Raw genomic sequence first — 6,811 nt, forward strand, 5'->3', positions numbered from 1 at the left:
ATTGTATGTATCCTAATTATGCTAATTGAGCTATTGGTCCTTTAATGGAGGGGACTACACCAAGTTCACCTAGGAACTTCCTTAGCCAAATAGCTTCCTTTGCTGCTTCATGTGTAGTAATGTACTCCGCTTCAGTTGTAGAATCCGCAATGGTGCTCTGCTTAGCACTTTTCCAGCTTACTGCACCTCTTTTGAGGCAGAAGACAAACCCAGACTGTGATTTGAAATCATCCTTGTCGGTTTGGAAACTTGCGTCCGTATAACCTTTAACAATTAATTCATCATCTCCACCATAGACCAGGGAATCATCTTTGTGCCTTTTCAGGTACTTCAGAATATTCTTGGCAGTAGTCCAATTTGCCTCTCCTGGGTCTGACTGGTATCTGCTCGTAGCACTGAGTACGTACGCAACATCGAGGCGTGTACATATCATAGCATACATTATTGAACCAATCAATGATGCATATGGAATCCCACTCATTCGGTCCCTGAGTCTTTCTTAGAGTCATTCCATGTGACATGGGTAGGTATCCTCGCTTGGAGTCTGCCATATTGAACCTTTCAAGCACCTTATTGATATAAGTGCTTTGACTAAGTCCAATCATCCTTTTAGATCTATCTCTGTAATCTTGATGCCCAGTATGTACTGTGCTTCTCCTAGATCCTTCATGGAAAAACATTTCCCAAGCCAAATTTTGACAGAGTTCAGCATAGGAATGTCATTTCCGATAAGTAATATGTCGTCGACATATAATACTAGAAAAGTAGTTTTTCTCCCACTGACCTTCTTGTATACACAAGATTTTTCTGCGTTCTTGACGAAGCCAAAGTCACTGACTGCTTCATCAAAACGTATATTCCAGCTCCTTGATGCTTGCTTCCATCAGTAAATGGATTTCTTAAGTTTGCATACCTTTTTAGCATTCTTTGGATCCACAAAACCCTCAGGCTGTGTCATAAACACAGTTTCTATTAAAACGTTGTTTAAGAAAGCGGTTTTGACATCTATCTGCCATATTTCGTAATCGGAATATGCAACGATTGCTAACATTATCCGAATAGACTTTTGCATTGCAACTGGTGAAAAGGTTTCATCGTAATCCACACCATGGACTTGCCTGTAACCTTTTGCAACCAATATAGCTTTGAAAACTTCTAGTTTCCCATCCTTGTCCTTTTTCAGTTTGAAAACCCATTTTCTTCCTATGACTTGATAGCCATCTAGCAAATCGACCAAATTCCAAACTTGGTTTTCAGACATGGAGTCTAATTCAGATTGCATGGCTTCTTTCCATTGGTTGGAGCTAGGGCTCGTCATAGCTTGTTTGTAAGTCCCAGGTTCATCGCTTTCCAGCAATAGAACTTCATGGCTCTCGTTCGTTAAAATACCTAAGTATCTTTCCGGTTGAGACCTATATCTCTGCGATCTACGCGGGGTTAAATTTCTAGTTGGTTCATGATTCTCACCAGATACTTCTAAAGATCTCTGAGTTTCAACCTGAATATCATCTTGAGCATTTTCTAGCAAGGTCCTGCTCCTCCTTTTTGACACACCGTTCCATTGAGGTGTTCCGGGAGGAGTCAATTCTGACAGAATTCCACATTATTTCATATGGTTATCAAATTCATAGCTCAGATATTCACCGCCTCTATCAGACCGCAGTGCCTTAATCTTCTTGCCTAACTGATTCTCTACTTCACTCTGAAATTCCTTGAATTTGTCAAATGATTCAGACTTATGCTTCATTAGGTAGACATAATCATATCTACTGAAGTCATCAGTGAAAGTGATAAAGTAGCTGAAACCACCTCTAGCATTTGTACTCATTGTTCCACATACATCTGTATGGATTAAACCCAATAGCTCAGTTGCTCTTTCTCCAAATTTAGAGAAAGGTTGGTTTGTCATTTTGCCAAGTAAGCATGATTCGCACTTACCATAATCCTCTAAGTAAAATGGTTTTGAATTCCTTCCTTTTGAAGTCTTTCTATCAGCTTCATGTTAATATGGACTAATCTACAATGTCACAGATAGGTGAGATCTGAATCATTCCTTTTGACCTTTTTGGTATTTATGTTATAAACTTGTTTGTCGTGCTCTATTAAATAAAGTCCATTGACTAATCTAGCAGATCCATAAAACATCTCTTTAAAATAAAACGAGCAACTATTGTCTTTTATTAAAAAGGAAAATCCCTTAGCATCTAAGCAAGAAACAGAAATGATGTTTTTAGTAAGACTTGGAACATGGAAACACTCTTCTAGTTCCAAAACTCGCCCAGAGGGCAACGACAAATAATAAGTTCCTACAGCTAATGCATCAATCCTTGCTCCATTTCCCACTCGTAGGTCGACTTCACCCTTGCTTAATCTTCTACTTCTTCTTAGTCCCTGTGAATTGGAATATAAGTGTGAGCCACAACCTGTATCTATTGCCCAAGAAGTTGAATTTGCAAGTATACAGTCTATAACGAAAATACCTGAAGATGGAACGATTGTTCCGTTCTTCTGATCTTCCTTAAGCTTCAAGCAATCTCTCTTCCAATGCCCCCTCTTCTTGCAGTAGAAGCATTCAGATTCAGAAGTGGGTTGGCCCACCTTCTTTTTTTCAAACTTGGTGCCGCCAGCTTGCTTAGTTGGGCTGGCTTCTTGCCACCTTTCTTAGCATTCCTCTTCTTACCAGATTTCTTGAACTTGGCCCCACGCACCATAAGCACATCTTCTTTATCACTTTTGAGCGTCTTTTCAGCGGTCTTATGCATACCGTGAAGCTCAGTGAGCGTTTTGTCCAGACTATTCATACTGTAGTTCAGCTAATCATCAGGAAATTAGAAAATCAAGTTAACAACTTAAATAAGACCTTTTATTTGATTAAAGTCAAAATTAAGGAAAGAATGGATGAAATCGGCCTTTTGCTATCGAAAACCATCTGAATACATTAATTTATGAAAGTTACTTTTAGGACCTATATCGTAAAAGGCCAAGCAAAGTTGATGACTAACATCACTGCTAATCAGAAGTTGAAATTAACAATGTTATTATCGTAGAGGCTTATACATTAAAACATACGTGTTTTCGGCCAAAATAATATGCTACACTACCACACACTACATCGTTTGGATGTTTTTCCAATATTAACCAAAGTTCATGGACTTTGACAAACTCCTCATGTACTCTTTATCCTTACTCAAGCCCAGCTCCCATAGTAAAAAAGACCAAAACATGTAGTTGTTTATTTGATTGTAGTTTAGACAACCTCTGCAAACTATGCGCAAGGTCAAGAGTGACCTAACAATACAAGACAAGGAACACGGCGAATGACACATTATTTTTTGAACAAAGAGTAATAATATCTTATAGGAGAACCATAAGCTAGAGTTAATTTCTACAGACAACCAGTTTAGATGGTTAGTGAAGATAGACTAGTGTCCTGTCAACTTGATATGTCAAAAGTTACAATCACAACCTATCATATCTATTCAGATAATCAAAGCACCTTCTAAAGAACATCTATAAGATCAATATCATTCACGAAATAAATCAAGGGTAAGATTTAATTTTCAAGACTCATGATAAAACCTTAACCCCCCTGCATAATAATTTACAGTTTTCAAAGGATTTAGAGGAAGAGAAACAAGACCTGTCGTACCAAATTTGTTAGAAAAATCTAATATTCAAAAAATTCACAGAAATCATACAAATTTGTGGAAGAAATATTTCCAAAGTGCAGGGTAATTTTCACAGAAAAACTTTGCAATTACTCAAACATTCAAATAAAAGTACAACACCAAATCCAAAAACGAAATTCAATTAAAAGTAAAACACCAAATCACCAAAACAACTGAAAATGTAAAGAGAGATAAATAGATTTACAGATTCGTTACCAAAAATTTCTTGAACTTTTCTTTTAGCTTGCGAGTCATCCCTTGTTCTGTTAGCTTCTATTTGAGCTATGTGACTTGACTCCCCATACAAAACCTCCAACGCTGATACATCTTTCAATGACGACATTGGCATTTGAAACAATTGAAGCTCAAAAACAGAAATTCAAATTTCGGAATTTAGGGTTTGTTATTCAATTCTGATGAGATGAAGAAATTGGTGAGTTGTTGAAGATATATTTGTGGGTTTTTGATTGAGGAAAAAGGGGTGCGAATTTTGGAATGATTGAATTCATTGCGAATTTGATTAGATCTGCAAATGGGGGAGGGGGCTTGGTTTTCGCTGGTACAAGGAAGGAAGGAAGATTTAGGGGTTTTGAATCCAAGTTCTACAAGTCTTGCGTATTAATTTTAATTGAATTAGGAACAGACCCGTTGCAGAGCTAACGGGTCTCTTCTTTTTCCCTCAGTGGACCCCCCAACACAAAAGACCTCTCATCAATGCCAACGGGTCTTTATTTTATCTTCCATTGTCGAGTAAGTGGGTCTATGTTAATATAAGAGACCTGTTATTTGTAATATGAGGCCTTTCTAATCAAAGAGACCCGTTAACTACTCTAAGGGATCTGTTTTTAGAGGTCTCTTTGGACATTTTTGTAGTAGTGAATATTTTATATGTTGTGGGGGAGGCCGCCACCCCCCTTGTCTCCACTACTGGTCAACAGTTGCGGACCCAGGATTTTCAATCACGAGGCACCAATCAATTAACCAGACAGTAAATAACGTTAAAGCAAACGATACTCTTTGGGGATTTTTTTTATTTTAGTAACACATTAATTAGCATGTCGTCGTATTTCTTTTTGACATAATCGTCTTATTTCTTTAAGGGTTATAATAATATAATCAAATGTCCGTAAAAAAATTAAATACAATATATATTATAAAGGAATAATTAATGTTCGTCATCTAGATACCTAAAAAGTAGAACCACTTATGTATTTCGTATGTGGTATTTTCCAAATAAAATAAAATAATAAGTAAGTTATGGAGCAAGACTTAACCTAAATTTGGTGCAACAAATTAAAAAATTCAATTATTGACTATTTTGTACTTCAGTGGTTAGCAACATATTAATAATATCTTTGATTTAGTTAAAAAAGCACAAAAAAATATCAATAAAATAATAAATGAAAAATAAAATAAAACTGAAGCAACCAAAATTTGAAACTAAACTGAAATATACAGAAGAAATCCAAAACCAGTGTGCTAATTAACCAGCCTATATTAATATTTTAAAATTCTCACAAAAAGGGACAAAAATTGGAAGCAAAATTTCTTATCTATGGGAGTCGAACCCCTGATCCATTAACGTCAAAGGAAAGGTCATTTGCATATTCCAATAACCACTAGAGCACAAGAATGTGTATGATATTTACGTACTGTATTGTATATATATTATAAAACAACGGGTATTCTTTTTGAAAAACTAAAACTTTTTTTTTGGGAGGAGAGGGGGGGCATGTGCACCCCCTGGCCCTGCACTAGGTCCGTCATTGCTGGTCGAGATATGCCATCGAGCAGCTTGTATATTAAAGAGAAGGAACTGAAGTTGTTGTTTAGTATTTCTGCGAAGGAATTCTAAACATAAAATGAGTGGGGAGATCGTCCGAATGAGAGACTGACGTACTATCCTTGGGTGACTCGTAACCTTTAAAATCAACAAAGTGAGCTACTTCGGAGTGTTCCCGAGAAACCCTTGAGAAGAGAGAGAGTGTGTTGGAAAATTTAGATACCTCAAAGTGATGTAATTCTTGAGAATTTATATAAATATGTAATGGCATGTTGGTAAACATTTGTAAATTGAATTGCAGGAGCAATAGGTGGGCTTATGGAGGCTGGAGCTTGGACCATGAGATTAACTCAGAGGCACACCTAGGGTTGTCGTCATGCGTATTTATGTAACTTTCCTTCGAAAGGTAACTCGGTAATTTCCTTGTTTGGAACTGTATCCCATGGGAGTCAAAATATTTGATAGGACCCTAGTAGTATATCAACTACCCACAAGGATCACCTTCAATATAATCAATCAAACAATACAACTCCAATACAACAAAAATAATTCACCAAACAAATAACCTAGCAATCAATCAATAATGGACAACAACAATAATCAAATGCGGAAGAACAAAATCAATCAACACACACGAATTATACGTGGAAAACTCCTTCGATGTGAAAAGTAAAAACCACGGGACTTATGAGGATTCCACCTTCTCTTATTATGATAAAATTGAGGGTAAAAGAACCCAAATCAGACATGAGGTTAACAACCCACCAACACTCCATACATAAGAGATGAACAATTAAGAGACAAGAGATGAAGAATATCACCCAAAAACGCTGGTTTTGTCTAGCAGCTACCACGGAAAACCAGAGCTCAAAACGACGAACCAACCGTTCAAAATGAGGCCCTATGTATCCTCAACAAGCTGACCAAAAATCAGCACGATCCGACCGTTGAAACTCTGGCAAACAACAGTTTAACGATGACTACCCTGAAAACTCCGTACATCTCTCTTCTCTTTCTCTCCTCTCCTTTTGTGTGTGTTTTTCTGATTTTCTCACTCCTTTGTTACCTCTCAATTCAGCCAAATGTTACCCTGAGCTTCCCAAAGAAGCTTCTAAATAACCCAACATTGGGCACAATAATAAGTGGAATATTGGGCTTCCACTTAAAACACAAGCACAAGTATTAACATAACTTATGCACAAAAGTGGGTTGGACCCACAACAATATTAGCCCTGTGCAAAATTTCCTTGTTTAGTAGCTGCTAAATCTATATCTTACTCCCTTTGTCTCTAAAAGATTAGTGGAGCGCTAAAAGCCGCCCCATATTACTCAAAACCGCCCCACTATTTTCCCTTATTTT

Source organism: Spinacia oleracea, chromosome 6 (assembly GCF_020520425.1).
Source record: "Spinacia oleracea cultivar Varoflay chromosome 6, BTI_SOV_V1, whole genome shotgun sequence".
NCBI lineage: Eukaryota > Viridiplantae > Streptophyta > Magnoliopsida > Caryophyllales > Amaranthaceae > Spinacia > Spinacia oleracea.